The sequence below is a fragment of the Mixophyes fleayi genome, chromosome 3 (genome assembly GCF_038048845.1).
Source record: "Mixophyes fleayi isolate aMixFle1 chromosome 3, aMixFle1.hap1, whole genome shotgun sequence".
Taxonomy (NCBI): domain Eukaryota; kingdom Metazoa; phylum Chordata; class Amphibia; order Anura; family Limnodynastidae; genus Mixophyes; species Mixophyes fleayi.
In genome coordinates, this window is record NC_134404.1 from 4,046,613 (window position 1) to 4,064,662 (window position 18,050).

Genomic DNA, 18,050 nt, shown 5'->3' on the forward strand with positions numbered 1-18,050 from the left:
GCAGTAACGATGGGACACCGGAGCAGAGTTGAACTGGAACAGATGATCACGGAGAGTAGCGGGTAGCAATAGTGGCAGCAGACTCAAGGAAACACGGTAGAGTTGACAAGGACTGAAGACTGAAGCGCACAGAGGCAGCGGATAGGAATCAGCTAAACAGTCACGATAAAACACAGACGGGTTGCAGGTTGAAGACTGTAGTGCACGGAGGCAGCGGATAGGAATCAGCCAAACAGTCACGATGATGAAACACAGACGAGTTGCAGGTTGAAGCCTGTAGTGCACGGAGGCAGCGGATAGGAATCAGCTGGCAGTCACAATCATGAACAGGTGAGTGGATGTGGTTGAAGCCTGTAATGCACGGAGGCAGCGGATAGGCATCAGCTAACAGTCCCAATGATACATGGTAGAGTTGAAGTGATTAGAAGACTGTAGTGCACGGAGGCAGCGGATAGGAATCAGCTCACAGTCACGATGATACAGTAGATGGTAGAAGTGGTATGGGAACCACAGTAGCAGAAGTGGTTTGGAAACCACAGAGGTAGAAGTGGTTTGGAAACCACAGGAATCAGCAGGGCTGAATAAACAAGGAAACACAGGAACACCTTCAGAGACTCATGGGGAATGAGACTCCAAGATCAGGCAACGTGGTGTTGACCACAGGTGCTTAATATAGGGAGGTTGCCTGATCTGCCAATTAAGTTAAAGGAACATACACTGGAGGTATAGAAAGGGCTGCGCATGCGCAGTCCCTCAGGATGGAGGACGGCCACGGTTCCTAAATGTCCGGGAAGAAGCACTCACAGTCCGGTGAGTGACAAATCCCCTAACAAAAGCTCTGAGTATTGGCTTTGTAGGAAAGATTTTCACTCTAAAGTAATTCACAAAACAAGTTTAGAGTATAATCCTATAAGCCTGAGACGTGTGATAATAAATATGATATCGATAACAACAACAATTACAACACAGTGAATTTTTAAAATCAGTACAGAAGATAAGCTAAGCACAAGTGATTCAAAGGTTATTATTAGAATCCTGATAAAGGGAAATAATTACAAATGGTAAAACCTTAAATGAAAAAGCGGTAACCCCACGAGGATCTAGAGACATCACAATCTGTATAGGACTGTAAGGTATAAGGAAAGAATATATAAATAAGGGAGCAACAACACTGTTGTACAATCTATACTACTCTACTTAATTTTATATTTCACTAACAATTTTAAAAGAACTAACAATGAAATAACTATTTTTTTTTTCATTTTAATACATGAAGAATAAAGGTACATTTTGAGTTACTCTCTAAGTACATCTTAACATGATGTCAGTCCTGTCTTGTACAATCACACATGGTTTGAATAGGTCCTAATGATGGCACCTCCCTGGTAAAGGATTGAAGATATAATGAATCTGAATATTTAACAAATAAGAGCAGAAGAGCGTTTAATAAGGTAAAAGGAAGCGCTGCGGTTGTCATCTTAAATTAAAGTCTTGGAGGTTTGTCTTGGAATATGTGCTTATTGTCCTGTACATGTTGTGACCTGTTTTAAATAATTAATATGTACAATTTTAGACAATAAAATGAACCTGTATGACAAATAATATTTGATATGTGTTTGTCAAAATTTTTTCCAAAGTGGAGTCATAGGGGGGAAATTTCCCCAGGTCTTCGACAGGCATTTTACAACTTATTGTTTTTGTGTTCCACATTCTTAGATATATATATATATATATATATATATATATATATTTATCCATTTGCTAATTTGGTAATTTTCAAGTAATTAAAGTTCAAACATAGCGCCTACACATGTTAACTGGTTAAATTGACACAACGCACAGTGGCGCATGCGCTTATTGCTCTCTGGGTATGATGTATCTATCCACACAGACACATGAGAATGTCACGTGTCCTTGAGATTTGAGTGACTCGCAACTTGGCAATGGAATTGTGTGTTTATAACTAGGAAACTGGACTGAAATGTTTGATGTTCAACATTTACTCGAAGAACTGCAGAATTGGCATGTTAGTAAGTTAGTTTCATAAATATTTTGTTATTACAATGCTCATGCTTGTATTGATTCAACAGGTTTTGATTTTATTAATACATTTTAAAATATCACTTTTTTATGTGAACAACTGAATGCTTCTAAAGGTAAAAGCATAAATTAGGTAACAGGGCCGTGGCTAGAACAATGCTGCCGGTTCACTAGCGCAGAGCACAGACTGCCCTGGGAATGAAAAAGAACTGCCACCACACTGTCCATTTGCCGAGCACCCACAGCAATGCTTTTATAAGCAGTGCTCCTCGGTTCATTCTCTGCAGTCTCCTTCCGTCTCCCGCAGAACTCGAGGAGAGGAGGAGGGAGAGTAACGTCTGAGTCTGGGGAGGGGGGTCTACATGGACTGAGCAGCAGCTGGCAGACTCACAGAGAGGAGGGTGAGGAGTGGCAGGAGGGGGGGAGGAAGAGGAGGAGCTGCAGCCATGAAGACTCACTGTTTTCTGAAGTAAGTGTGATTGCTGGGGTTGAATTAGGGTAAGTGTGGGGGGGGGGAATTGAGATGCTGGGTTAAATTAGAGTAATGGGAGAAATTATTTGGGGTGCTGGAAAAGGTCAAGGGCATGAGGGGTGCAGTTTGAGGATTGAAGGAAAAAGTATGAGCAATGAGGGGAGCAGTGTGAGGTGTAATGGGGCAGTGTGAGCTGTGGGAGAATGGAGCAAGCATGACATAAAGCCTTTAACCCCCCCATGCATGTATTTGGTTTCCAGGAATTTATAAGTGCAAATTTGATAAATAATAACAATAATTTTTATACAACTGATGTTTTCAGAATATTAAGAGAAACAATACAACGTCATCGAGGAAATTTGAAAGTGGGGCGACGGCAACAATCAGTGGAAGCCGAACCTAAATGTTAAGGCCAATAACTTAATTTTTTAAATCACCGGTACAAGAAAACTCTCCTCACCCAAGTGATCCAACAACAAGTGCTTCAACATCAGCAACTTCAGGTTCAAACCCAGCTGAAAGTGAAAGCAGTCAAACCACAGCAACTGCAAAAAAATGACAATTCTGTTCCAAATTCAGTGCCAGAGGCAGAAGTACCACATGTGAATGTAGACATTTGTCGAGAAGGAAATGTGCCAACAGCGATACAGCCGAGTCCGCCGACATCGGGACAAGCAGCAGAAGATACAGTTTACAATCCAGAAATTGTACTGCAAGAACACCAAGAGCCAGAAGCGCAAGAATTAATTTACACTGAAAACTGATTGGGTATTGAAAATATTGTAGGATTAAAGTGGTATTTTTAAGTATGCATTGGCCAAGCCTATGAGAATGGCTATAACATGGCTGAGCAATACAATGGAGTACAAGCAATTCTGCTTAAGAAAAACTCATACTGTATTTTCTTCAGCTGTGGAAACCGCACATTAAACCTTGTGGGTGTTGACTGCGCTGAATCCTGTAAGGAGACAATTACTTACTGTGGAACTGTGCAACAAATGTACAATATCTTCAGTTTCTTTCCACAAAGGAAATTCTGAAAGAGCATCTACCTGCTTCACTTCATAATATATCCACAACTATATGTTCTACATGCAATGATTCTGTTATACCAGTTGCATATCATTTTCATTCTTTGTGAACGGCTTTATCAAATATTGAAATTCTCAATCTCACTGCACAAACTCCATCAGAAATTCAGTCCATTAAGAAGTACTTTTCGAGATATGAATTTGTTCTAATGTCATCTTTGTAGATTAATCTACTTACATTGATCGACCAAACTACCCTCCTTATTGAAGCACACAACACTACACTGGACATTGAGCTGGACAATGTCAAATGTCTAATCAAAGACATTAAACAGATGCGCAATAAATGGAATGAGATTGTCATAGAGTGCAAAATTATAGCAAAAAACATTGAGATTCCAACAGAGTTCTCCACTAGTCGCCACTTACCTACTCAATCAGATGGCGAAAAGCACTATAGGGTCAACATTTTCTATATAGTAGACTCCATTCTGTCTGGTCTTCATCGTCGATGTACTTCATTGGAAGTAATTTGCAACTTGTTTAAGTTTCTTAGGGAGTTCATCAAAATGAGCTATGAAGACCTGTGTTCCACAGCTGAAAACTTTCAGGAACAATATAAGAAAGAAATTGCCCAACATTTCAGTGGCAAAATAATTTTTCAGTCACTGTGACATCACCAGGTCATGTGGTTAGAGCAGTCACATGGTACACAGTGCAAGAGGCATCTGGCAGTCATTGGTGGAGAATAGCCATTCTGTGATCTTGGTCTATATCCTCCAGGCTGGACATACAGCAACTCTGTGCCAGCACCACTAGCACTCTGACACTCCTAAACTCCAAGGAGCAACTGTTCGACTCAGGATCCATTCATCTATTTCCCTTGAGAAAGTCTGCCCAGATAAATTGCGTTGGAACACGCCCACAGATGATCTATTGAACACAAGTGAATACCAGAAGTGAGGAATGCGTTCCACTGTGGATTGCATCCGCTCCCTGACTCCTCAACGCTGCACATCGATGCAGCTACCCACTCCACGGCTCATACTTATGCTGGGTACCCGGCCACTGACAGTTTTCGACTAACAGCAAGTATTTTTAAACATTCAGCGCCTCATACACCACCACCATTTCTACCAGAAGGTAACAGCAATTAATTATTACTTTTCTTACTGACAAAGACCGTCCAGGACACTAGAAGATCTAGATATCCCTGGAATAGGTCATATACAACCAGAACCACGTATATGGAACATTGGTCAATGTGACAACATTGAGTTTATTGGACTTGCATATAACATCACTTGCCATATAAGACAGACTATTTTTGTGATTACAATATTAGATTGAAATGTGTATTCAATTCAATATGTAATGTATGGGACATGTCCAATACAATAGATATATTTGTATGATTTTAATTAGGATTGTGTATTGGGTATATTTATTATATGATTTTAAAATTATACAATTTTCCATTGAGTAATTAATTGAGTTTGGTTTTAGCCCAATGGGATCCAAGAAATTATTTGAAGCTTGACGTGAATGTTTTGGCCAATATTAGATAGTAGGGGTGTACATAAATCACCCACTTTGACCACACTGTTAGACACCAGAGTTTAAAAATAACCAACCTTAGTTATATCAATCAATAATAGTCAATGAGCGCTTAACCTGTGATCCATTAAACTCATTTTTCTGAAGCAAATTTATAGAAAGCAGGCCAAAGGAACTTCTTGCAGAAATCCTAGGACTTTACGGGCTGTTTCCCAACATCACAATTGCTTTGCGCATTTTCCTCAGTTTGTATCTTTTGCTCCTGGTGAATAAACACAGCGTGCTGAAGAATGTAAAAAACTATCATTGCTCAACTATGGGGATATTGGATGGGCTGGACATACTCAATATTAATTGTGAAAGTCGGATTTTTCAACATTGATTTCTGCAGGTAGAAAAGCACTTCTAATTTAAAATCTCCAATAATCCAGTACATCAGTATATGTATACAGTATGTTATTTGTACATTTTAATAAAGTTAAGCACTAAAATTAATTAAAAATACATTTTAAATGCAATTTTTTTTTAAAAAAGGGGGAGTTGGGGGCCTTTTAATTTGGGTTTCCCCAGGTCTCTATGTACCTCTGAAAAGGCCTGCTGGTGAGTGCAATAGCATTGGATTTCATATTGTCTTAATTATCACACTAAGGGGGGTATTCATTTGACGGCGGGATCGCCAAAAATCCCGCGCTCTAAAAATATTACCATTAATACGGTAATCCTGCGTGTAAATACCGTTAATACGGTAATTTACTCTCTGGATTTCAGCTCGCAGCTCAGGGAGCTGCGAGCTGAAATCCAGCGAGATATTACCGTATTAACAGTAAAATTTTTAGAGTGGGGGATTTTCGGCGATCCCGCCATCAGTTGAATACCCCTCAAAGAGTATGTTTTCTTCCTTTCTGGTACACAAAAGATTGGCAACCCAGAAAACTTTGAGTGCTCGGCACCTGAGAATTTCACACGGAATCCAGCTTTGTTGCTATCTATAATATAAATGTCTAGTGGCGTGTGTTAGTCTGTCTGTGTGTGAAAAAAAAAAACAAGCTGCAGCGCCACCTGCTGGGCAGAGTTATACACTGACCTATATATTTCTTGAAGGAGAAGTGACAGTTGGGAGTGGTTGGTGGTTGCCGGGGGTGACAGTGGGGAGTTTTTAACACCTTAAGTAGCTTGATTTGACTAGAATGCATGAGTATCATGCACAGGTTACCTGACCTACTAAATTCTTAGTGTGTGTGGAAAAAAAACCTAAAAAAGGGCTGAAATTTGGTATACTGACATTATTGACGAGTTGAGGGGGTCAAACTCATTTTCGTGAGGTAATTTTACCTCATGAACACACATGTGTACAGTGGCGGATACAGGGGGGTGCGATCGGGGCAATCGCCCCCCCCCCCCTAGCAGGGGTTTGCTGCCGACGGCTGCACAGTATGTGCAGGTCCGTTTGGCAGTGACAGTGTGCTGCCCGGCTGCTCTGATTGTGTTTTAAACACACTGTCCCTGCCTGTCACTGCCGAGCGGACCTGCACATACTGTGCAGCCCCCGGCAGCCTCAGAAGTCAGAAAGGGGGCGGGTCCTAAATCGCCCCGCCCTAACATCCCCCCGGGGAACAAACATTTTCTAGATCCGCCCCTGCATGTGTAGCGGCGTGTGTTAGTGTGTGTGTGTGTGTGTGTGTCTGTGGAAAAAACTATTTTCTCAGAAAGGGCTCATCCGAATGACCTGAAATTTGGTATGCTGACATTATTTGACAAAAAAATGCATGAGTATCATGCACGGGTTAACTTGTCCTTATATATGCATTTTGTCCTTTGGTGTTGGTTTCTTCATTGTTGCTTTTGTAACTGAAGTTTGTCTGTATTTTGTGGAAATGTCCAGGTATCTCTGCAACCAGGTAAAGCTTAAAACTATCATTTCTTTTCTCCTGTTCTTTAACCTACATCTCCATGCTTTGGCCACAACTACTAGGTTTAAAGATTAGTGGCGCTATATAAATAAATGATGATGATGATTAATATACAATATCCCCAGTACTATTGTCTAATAATTTATATTGGAAGCACAGTGGCTCAGTGGTTAGCACTTCTGCCTCACAGCACTGGGGTCTTGAGTTTAATTCCCGACCATGGCCTTATCTGTGTGGAGTTTGTATGTTCTCCCCGTGTTTGTGGGGGTTTCCTCTGGGTGCTCCGGTTTCCTCCCACACTCCAAAAACATACTGGTAGGTTAATTGGCTGCTAACAAATTGACCCTAATCTGTGTCTGTGTGTTAGGGAATTTAGACTGTAAGCTCCAATGGGGCAGGGAATGATGTGAGTGAGTTCTCTGTACAGCGCTGTGGAATCAGTGGCGCTATATAAATGGTGATGATGATATTGTTGTATAATAATTTGCTCCAGCCGCTAAGACAAGTGTTAGGTTTTTAAAGTTTCTCCTGTGCGCAGTGAAGACTTTGGGGTAAATCCCTTGTTGTTATTAGCCCTACTACAATCTAAGAGTTTATATATTAATTGTCTGTACCCAGAAGTAAATATTCAATAATGCTGGTAGTAATATAATATAAATGAAGGGCTCGCTCAGCATGCACACCCAGCTTCAGTTGTTACAGACACAAACACTTAGGAATGTTACAAATCTACTTAGCTCTGTATCTAACTCTGTTTAGTATTCTGTGTTCCTTACTATGTATAACATTTGTAAACAGCTAAACCTATGAGCTGCTCAGTGACAGGAGGACAATATCAGTTTTGAAACATTGAATTTATTAGATGGTTTAAATGCATGGAACGTGATTAAATGGTATTCGAAGGACTTACCATTAATAACCATTGTTTTTGCAAATCCACCTTAATTTTTACATGGGTTAACACCAAACAAATTTAGGTGTATGTTTCTATATCCAGGCTATAGGCAAATAGGGCATGGTTCAATGAAATTGTTGTTTATATACATTTTTGTATTTTATCATTTTAATATTTTAATAAATGAATATATTGGGAGATTATCTGCAGTGCACACATTGTTTATGTGATTCAGGGTCTATTGCTGCAATTTCTGTTTTTTGTTACACATTTTGTATGGAGACCGCAGCGCTAAACATCTGAACGTGTGAACTTACCAGTGACAGACATCTCATGTTAGCCTACTATTCAGTGTGTGAATATAGCGGCACTGATCAGCGGCAGACACATGATATTAGCCTGTCATTTAATGTGCATATAATACTCCGAAGGATCTCAGCATGTGGATTGGTCAATTGCAGACACACAATAAAAACCTGTCTGAGCGTAGTCTGTCTCTGCACTGTGCAGATTACAGTTCTGTAGTCCTATCACCCGCGACCGGCACCAAACACTGACCCCAACCCCCCCTCCCCTTATACACAAAGCGAGCAGTGACAGAGCTCCAGTTGGGGGAGAATTCATTCTGTTGAGGGCCAAATTCTGCCAATAAAACATGTAAAATACCACAGCCAAAAGCAGAACAAGGTGGATATTACACAGAACAAGGTGGATATTACACAGAACAGGTTGCTGATCCCAGTACTCTGTCAGATATTTACATTGAGGCTGTGATGACTCAATCTTTACATTGTTCCAGCTTATTATATGAGTAATTGTTTGGTCTATTCCTGGAAAGAGAACACAGCAACATCTGATACTAATCCATGTGGGAGGAGAAGGGGACATGGTCACACACATACATACATATATATATATACAAGTTAACCCGTGCATGATACTCATGCATTCTAGTCAAATCGAGCTACTTAAGGTGTTAAAAAGGTTCTTGTCATGCATTTGGGCCATAGCCCAGGCCTCAACCACCAACCACTCCCCACTGTCACCCCCGGCAACCACCAACCACTCCCCACTGTCACCCCCGGCAACCACCAACCACTCCCCACTGTCACCCCTGGCAACCACCAACCACTCCCAACTGTCACTTCTCCTTCAAGAAATATATATATATATTTTTTAAATCTTTATAAACACTTTTAACAATTAACAAATTAAAAAATTAAAAACATCTTAGTATACCAAATTTCAGCCCTTTCTGAATTTTTTTCCCCACACACACTAAGAATTTAGTAGGTCAATGTATAACTCCGCCCAGCAGGTAGCGCTGCAGCTTGGTTTTATTTTTTCCACACACACACACACAGACAGACTAACACACGCCACTAGACATTTATATTATAGAATATATATATATATATATATATATATATACACACACACATATACATGCATACCTTTCTATCTATCTCTCTATCTATCTCATATCTATCTATCTATCTCATATCTATCTATCTCATATCTATCTATCTATCTATCTATCTATCTCATATCTATCTATCTCATATCTATCTATCTATCTATCTATCTATCTATCTATCTATCTCATATCTATCTATCTATCTATCTATCTCATATCTATCTATCTATCTATCTATCCCATATCTATCTATCTATCCCATATGTATGTATCTATCTATCTATCTATCTATCTCATATCTATCTATCTCATATCTATCTATCTATCTATCTATCTATCTATCTATCTATCCCATATCTATCTATCCCATATCTATCTATCCCATATCTATCCCATATCTATCTATCTATCTATCTATCATTCTCATATATATATAACTATCTATCTCATATCTATCTATCTATCTATCTATCTATCTATCTATCTGTATATTCCAAAGACAAAAAAACCTTACGGTTTAACATGTCCGATTAAGGTTCCTAACACACAATCTAAAATGTAAGAAAACTATTGAAACTCTTCCACTCAAACTCCAAAAAACAATGAAATTACAACGATTAAGGCAGAAACCTTAATGGACGTGTTCTTTGTGCAATACAGACATGGTGTCATCACATCCTGCAGTTAGCTGCAGATTCAGCACTATCATGGAATGAGATTGCTGTCACTCACACAATACAGACATGGTATGTCATCACATCCTCACCAAATATGGTTCTGCAGCTGACAGATCCCTGCAGAGAATCTCTCTGTGCATTTCGATTTTTTGCAAAAATACCCAATTTGTTGGCGTATAAGACTACTTTTTTGCCCTGAAAAACATGCCTCCAAGTGGGGGGGTCGTCTTATACACCGGGTCCAGTATCGCGCGGTATCCAGTGCGGCCGCGGCGGGTCATCAGCGTGGCTGCGGCGAGCACAGCAGCGATACAGGGGTGCCAGCCTTTTTGGAGTGACCGGCCCGTTCTGCTGACAGGGAGGGCAGACAGGGAGCAGGGACCAATCCAATCAGGCTTTGTATACAGCCAACAGCCAACCACAGTACTGGACCATTGTACAGTACAATACAGCATAGAAAATGTCCAGCAGTTAAACCCCTATCAACCCTATCATGGCACCAGCAAAAAGAAAGAAATATGATGCAAGTTTTAAACCTAAAGTTGTAAACTTTGCCATGGAACATAATAATTGTGCTGCTGCAAGACAATATGGAGTTACAGAACAGATGGTTCGGGACTGGAAATCAAATGAAAAAGCATTAAAGATTATGCCAAGGGGTAAGTGTGCACTTGCTCTCTCCCTCTATTTGTTATCTTCCTTCTATCATTGACTAGTGAATTACGTTTAATAAGCTTGCACTGTTTTATGTTTACTGTACATGTTTGATAACATACAGCCTTGTGACCGTTTTCCTGCATGTCATAGGCATTCGAATATAAATTAACATGTTGAAATCAAATCTGATCTTCTTTTACGTTTTATTTGGTGTGTGGAAGGTGTGCGGAAGAGGGGGTAGTCTTATACGGCGAGTATATAACAAACTCTATATTTTGAATGGAAATGTTGGGGGTCGTCTTATACGCCCAGTCGTCTTATACGCCGGCAAATACGGTAATCCAAATGGCGTGGATGTTACAAATCTGGGGCCCTCCTGGCTGAAGACAAGAAGACTTCAAGCAACAAGGGGGCACCCCTGGCCAAGAAGATCAGAAGACTGCAATCAACAAGGGGTGCTTTGTGCCCAAGAAGAACAGAAGACATTACAAGCTGGAATTTTGGATACAAATTATTTTTGGACATTACAAGCCGGACTTTGGGAAATTCACGACATTGAATGGAGGGATGGGGCTTAATTGTGCCATTAGGCTCTGCCCCCTCCGTTCAATGCCGTGAATTTTGGCCTTTTACAGTGGGGACGGAGCTACCCCCCCTCCATCACCACACCCTCCTCCTACCCCATGTCACATAACTTCTCCCCCGTATCTCCCAGGGGAGAAATCTTAAAAGTTGGCATGTATGGTCTAATACTAGTATAGTGTGCCCCCTCAGCCTCAAAACACCAACCAGCCCCACTGTACCCAATAAATTTGGCTAAATTCTCCTGCTCACAGAAGAAAATTTCTTAGCGTGAGGGTCAGTCAGCCATATTTGTACTCGTGAAGCCACTCTGAGTACACCCAACACCAGTGCCGTAACTAGACATTTTGGTGCCCTGGGCGAGACAGGGCACCGGCGCCCCCCCCATCTAAGTGGGAGTGGCATTTGACAAGTGGGTGTGGCCAACCTAATGTGGGTGTGCCTAGCACTTTACTGAAAGAATTTGTATATGTATGTGTAATATATATATATATATATATATATATATATATATATACACATACATACAAACACACAGTGGTGGGATTCCAATAAATTAACAACCGGCTCTCTGGACTATTTAAAGTATGCAAAAAATATATAGTGATAGGAATTGTAATATTTTATGCACTTAATACTCAAATAAGAATTGTGATACTAAATTGTGTGTTTTATTTGCATAATCGGTCGATGTAGGTTTAAGTGACTTTAATATATTGTGAAAAAAAATTGTGATGCCTTATCCTTGTCTGTGAAACGAGAGAGAGAGAGAGAGAGAGAGAGAGAGAGATCCTCCAACCGTTTATCTAAAACCTCTGCTCCACAAAAGGAAATCTTCTTCTGCAAAACTAGATTTACCCTTGGCAAAGCATGCCCTGACTCCACCCAACTTCTCCCCTGAGCCTGTGTCGCTTTCTGATCCTCCGCAAAAGCCACCATTTGCAGTGCAAATTTAGGCACTTTTGCAAATCAAGGCACCCGATAGAACCAAAGCTGGTTCTGCAGGGGTCATTGGGTGTTTTGTGTTTCTCAGATGTCCTCCAGAGTGTATTTACCATTCACAGTGATAGTTCTTCTATATTGCTAATTTATTGGAAGTGAATATTTCCAGGAATACATTTTCAGTATATTCCAGGCCAGACTCCTCATCACTCTGCTTGGACTATGTTCCTTATTTACATCGATTTTACTCTGAACACCAAATTTTAGCATACTTTTAATTCTGTGAGTAGACACTTTTGTTTGATCAGACCAACATTTACATACCCTCTTCCATAGCTTTATTGAACCAATGCAAAGCTGCTATGTGCAGTATCTGACTCAGAACATCCTTTACATTGCATGCTGTGCTATTAGATTACGAACACAGCAGCATTCGAGGTGCTAGGATTGAATTCTAGCGACACCCATATCTCAGCACATTGTATATCATTTCCTGAGAGAGAGAGAATGAAAATGAAAATGAGATTATTTACCCTACAAATGAGGACCTGCATAGATGGGAGGGGACAAACAGCAGACCTGGAGGAGAGCGCAGACACGAAGCAGCGGTGCATCACTCAAGATGTGCCTATGACTTCCGCAGTGGAACGCATGTGCGTTCCACAGACAGGAAGTTTGGTATTTGGAACGCAAATTCCGAACTTCCTGTCTGTGGAACGCACATGCGTTCCACTGCGGAAGTCATAGGCTTTTTTTTATCACTGCCAACAGAGCTAGGTAGCGGGCGGCTGCTGCGCCCTCTTTGGGCTTGTGCTCGGGGCGATGGCACCGCCCGCACCACCCTAGTTACGGCTCTGCCCAACACACACCTCTATTTGACATGCGCAAACTTATGAAATCTCCTATCTTTAAAATGGGGCATATTTTCCTAAATTGTAAAAAAAATCTAACTTTCTCAAAATTTTAAACCCTCAAAGGCCCTCAGCCCTATTAGCTTTCTAACAAAATTTACAGCGTGTCTTTAAATGCCCTGTACACCGAGTTACGCTCTCCCAAAAAAAACAGAAGAACTGCGACTTTTGCAAAACAGGAAGTGGAAAAAAATGGTGAGATTTTGAAGTTTAGATTGTTCCTAAATTGTCATTTTTTATCCTTTTTTTCTGATATTTGGCATGTGGCACCTGTGGACAGTACTCCATTTGCATGCCAAATTTCAGCTTAATAGCTTTAATCATACTTGCCAACTCTCCCGGAATGTCCAGGAGACTCCCAAAACTCGGGTCGGTCTCATGGACTCCCGCTTGGACAGCAGGCAAATCTCCCTCATCCCGCAACTGCCTAGCCTAAATGATGCGATTCGTGCGGCGGGGGTGGAGGTGGCAAAATGACACGTTTGGCAGCACCCCGCACCCTCCCTCCCTCTAGTGCCCTTATAATATATATATATATATATACACACACACACACACACACACACACACACAGTAGCAGCCACAAGCATGCTGTTACCTGTAGTTCCACAAGCAGCTGCTTATCTGAACTGTGAATATCGGCCACTCTCTGTCTCAGTGTTTCAGATTTGAAAGTTCTGATTGAGATATTTGCTTCAGATGTGTAAAGATTTAAAAATATCTGTCTCAGTTAATGCAAAACATATAGTTATATTACCTGTGTTTACCTAATCCATTTACTATTATACATGACACAATGGGCCTGAGTCATTAAGGAACGTATATTCCATTACGTGGATATTTTCCATGAAGTTGCTCTGCACACGCCCAGAATCGGACTATACACTTCCGACATCCTACAATTTCATGGGCAGAATGGGGAGAGGACTGGGTGTATACACGTAGACAATGTACAGTAAGCGCCTGCAGGCTCGAGCGCATGCACATCTGTCAGATTCAAGCTCATTTTCATCACTTGCTCCGGGCACAGCGTGTATTACTAGTAGAGGTGATCACTGACCCCCGCGTTTTGGTTTTGTTTTTGGATCTGGAATACCTTCGTGTTTTGGTTTTGGTTTTGGTTTTGCAAAACCGCCCTTGCCTGTTTTGGTTTTGCTTGGTTTTGTTTTGCAAATTGTTAAAAAATTACATTTATTTGTGCTAAAATAACATAATTTAGGTATTATTTTGTAGCTACATTATTATTAACCTCACTAACACGAATTTCCAGTAATTTTTTATTCAATTTTGACCACCTCCTATGTCACAATATGATTTTCATATACTTGAAAAGAAAAATTGCTGCAGTTCTTGCCAGTGGTAACAAAAGGCCATTGTCATGCCTGGGCATAAGACCAAAAACCACCTCTTAAATGTGGAATTATTTTTACACAAATCCTGGCAAGAGTTGTCTATCCATTTGTAGCGTTTTTAAAGCCACAATCAGTAGAGGTACGGACCTTAACCATCTGGGATCCTCATCCATGTTTTGTCATTTTTCAGCGAGTTCTTGGAAAACTGTTGGGAAAATCAGAAACTTAGGTTAAAAAAAATAACAACAAGCAGTCCAGCATAATCTACCGATCAGGCATACAGCTGACAATCTGTTCCAAAAACTAAGGGATGTCATTGAAAGATGGCTAATCCTGCTTGGACTCTCCTGAGGATATGTCATTTCTGATTACGACCCCAATATTGGTCAAGCATTACAGCGGGGTTGAATTTCATCACATTTCCAGTTTTGCACACACTATCAACTTGGTGTTACAGAACTTTTTAAAAATGACATGCAGTAGATGCTGTTTGTGTCCAGAAACATTTAGGGTCAATTTCTGGTTTCTGCAACAGCATTTAGGAGAATGCAGCAGCTGCAAGAAGACTAGCATTTGAGGGGAATATACTTTAGTCCAGCCAAGTAGTTACCTGTGAAGAAAGTGTAGACACGGTTAGCTTGAGTCAAGTGATTACCTTAATAATACATTTTGAAAAGGTGCTACAGAAAATTATAGTGTGAAATAAAACAAAGTAAATTTGCTAACTATATTTTAATTGTAGATTAAATACTTAATTTTATTCGCAAGGATCCAAGACTTATCAACATCTTGTTTGGACGTCTTCTCCTTCAGTTTCTCTGGCAACTGCTTGTTGTAAAAAAAATTGCTTTCCCAAGACACCCAGTGGTGATGCAGATGAGTCCACACAACATTTTGATATTTGCTCTGCTGTAAAAGAATTGCCCAAAAATCGTGACAGCTCTGCCCTAAAATCAACTAGTAATTTCATTTGGAAGGCCATTATCAGCAATTACATCATACTACACAGACTTCTATGATGGTAGGATGAATTAGTATTGTTTGAGGAAGGCTATCACTAAACCCTGCCACCTCTCCTGTTTCGGAGTGAGCTATGGTACAATAAAATGTAACTACAGATTTAGACCAAGACTGTCAGCCCTATTATTTCTATTTCAGCAATTACAATTAGCAATGGAGCAATGGACCTCTTCTCTTTGGGTGTTACCTATATAATGCAGCACAATTTGCCCGCAAATTCTACAGACAAGCCTGCTTGTCTTCTTCATCATCAATGACTCTTAGCAATTGAGCATTCGTCTTTTGGTGCATATTACACTCAAACATTATTAGTGCAAATGGTCAAGGTCACACATTTTTTTGACAAATCCTTCAAACCAGCCCAGATGTCAAACTGTTGTGGTCTGCCACCTGCGTCATCCCTGCTTGTGTTCGGAAAGCGCAAATTGGTGCCAGAACCTCACGTGCCAGAACTGCTGCCATAGAACTTGACGGCAGATAAGAACCGCTTGGCCCATCTAGTCTGCCCATTTGTAACCTATGGCAACCTCAAACCCTATTTGATCATTTGTTCTTTGTAAGGATAATCTTATGTCTATCCCAAGCATGTTTAAACTGCTCTACTGTATTATCCTCTACAACCTCTGATGGAGGCTATTCTACTTATCCACTACCCTTTATGTGAAGAAGTTTTTCCTCACATTTCCTCTAAACCTACTTCCCCCCCAGTGTCAGTACATGTCCTCGTGTCCTAATACTTCTCTTCCCCCCAGTGTCAGTACATGTCCTCGTGTCCTAATACTTCTCTTCCCCCCAGTGTCAGTACATGTCCTCATGTTCTAATACTTCTCTTCCCCCCAGTGTCAGTACATGTCCTCGTGTTCTAGTACTTCTCTTCCCCCCAGTGTCAGTACATGTCCTCGTGTTCTAATACTTCTCTTCTCCCCAGTGTCAGTACATGTTCTCGTGTTCTAATACTTCTCTTCCCCCCAGTGTCAGTACATGTCCTCATGTTCTAATACTTCTCTTTTCCCCAGTGTCAGTACATGTCCTCGTGTTCTAATACTTCTCTTCCCCCCAGTGTTTGTGTATGTCCTCGTGTTCTAATACTTCTCTCCCCCCAGTGTCAGTGCATGTCCTCATGTTCTAATACTTCTCTATTCTCCAGTGTCAGTACATGTCCTCGTGTTCTAATACTTCTCTTCCCCCCAGTGTCAGTACATGTCCTCGTGTTCTAATACTTCTCTTCCTCCCCAGTGTCAGTACATGTCCTCGTGTTCTAATACTTCTCTTCCCCCCAGTGTCAGTGCATGTCCTCGTGTTCTAATACTTCTCTTCCCCCCAGTGTCAGTACATGTCCTCGCGTTCTAGTACTTCTCTTCCCCCCAGTGTCATTGCATGTCCTCGTGTTCTAATACTTCTCTTCCCCCCAGTGTCAGTACATGTCCTCATGTTCTAATACTTCTCTTCCCCCCCAGTGTCAGTACATGTCTTCATGTTCTAATACTTGTCTTCCTCTGAAGAATGTTTCCCTCATGTACCTTGTTATAACACTTGATATATGTGAAAGTTTCTATCATGTTCTCCTTTCCCTTCTCTGCTCCAAACTATACATATTAAGATCTTTTAGTCTTTTCGGGTAAGTTGTGTGCTGTAGGCCATGCACCATTTTAGTTGCCCTTCTTTGTACATACTTACCAACTTTATGAAGTTGTCTCCCGGGAGCCTGCTGGGGGAGGTGGGCGTGAGGGGGGCGGGGCGCCAAAAATCGCGTCATTTTGGACCCAAAATGCGGGAGTCTCCCGGACATTCTGGGAGAGTTGGCAGGTATGTCTTTGTACGGTCTGTAATATATTTATATCCTTCTGGAGATATGACCTCCAGAACTGAACACAGTATTCTAGATGAGTATGATAAATATGTAGGGTAATCTACGCTTGCTCAGAAAATAGCTGCCACTATATAGAACCTCTTGTATAGAGGGAGATCCTTACCCTCTAGGAGTTGAGTAAATATATGATAAGGTTCCTGGGTACATACAGGGCTGCGAAGAGGAATTCAGGGCCCCGGTACAACAAATTCATGGGCCCCCCCCCCTTATAGTCGAGCATGCAACATTTTTTGGGGGTGTGATCAAGCATTTGGGGGTGTGACAAATGTGCCATTGGGGCGTGGCTAACATCAAAATCACTAGGCTCTCAATTCGCCGGAGCGTCACATGTGTCCAAACACTCCTGACTTTCAGGACATCTAGCACCACAGTGTAGCATAGAAAGAATGCAGTGTGTACACAAAGAGTTCAGTCTTGGCCTGCACCTTACATTGGGCACAACACTCACCAAAAATTGGTATTGTCCCTACTAGAATCAAAACATTTCACAAACTGTGCTGCTCTCTCCTACCTGTTCTTCTGACTTTCTCCACCTGTGGCTGCTGGTTTCTTTAGTTGTGGCTTGTCTGGATCCTGGAATGTTGGAGGACCTATTTGGAAAAAAAATGGAAACATTTAGAAAATTACAGCCAGCCCCAGCGTTAAATCAATAGCACCCACGATTAGTGATTAGGCCTTCCTCCAGCCCCAACATTAAAATAATAGTATTCACATTTA

At 41.0% G+C, this 18,050-nt stretch overlaps 1 protein-coding gene and 1 long non-coding RNA gene across 2 annotated transcripts in view; both read left to right on the forward strand.

The window, feature by feature from the left end:
- LOC142143311 (uncharacterized) overlaps nucleotides 1-18,050 on the forward strand; it is a 1,060,202-nt gene that overhangs the window by 765,570 nt on the left and 276,582 nt on the right. The window lies entirely within an intron of this gene.
- The window catches only part of LOC142142578 (uncharacterized), a 76,370-nt gene that overhangs the window by 47,764 nt on the left and 10,556 nt on the right, over nucleotides 1-18,050 (forward strand). The window lies entirely within an intron of this gene.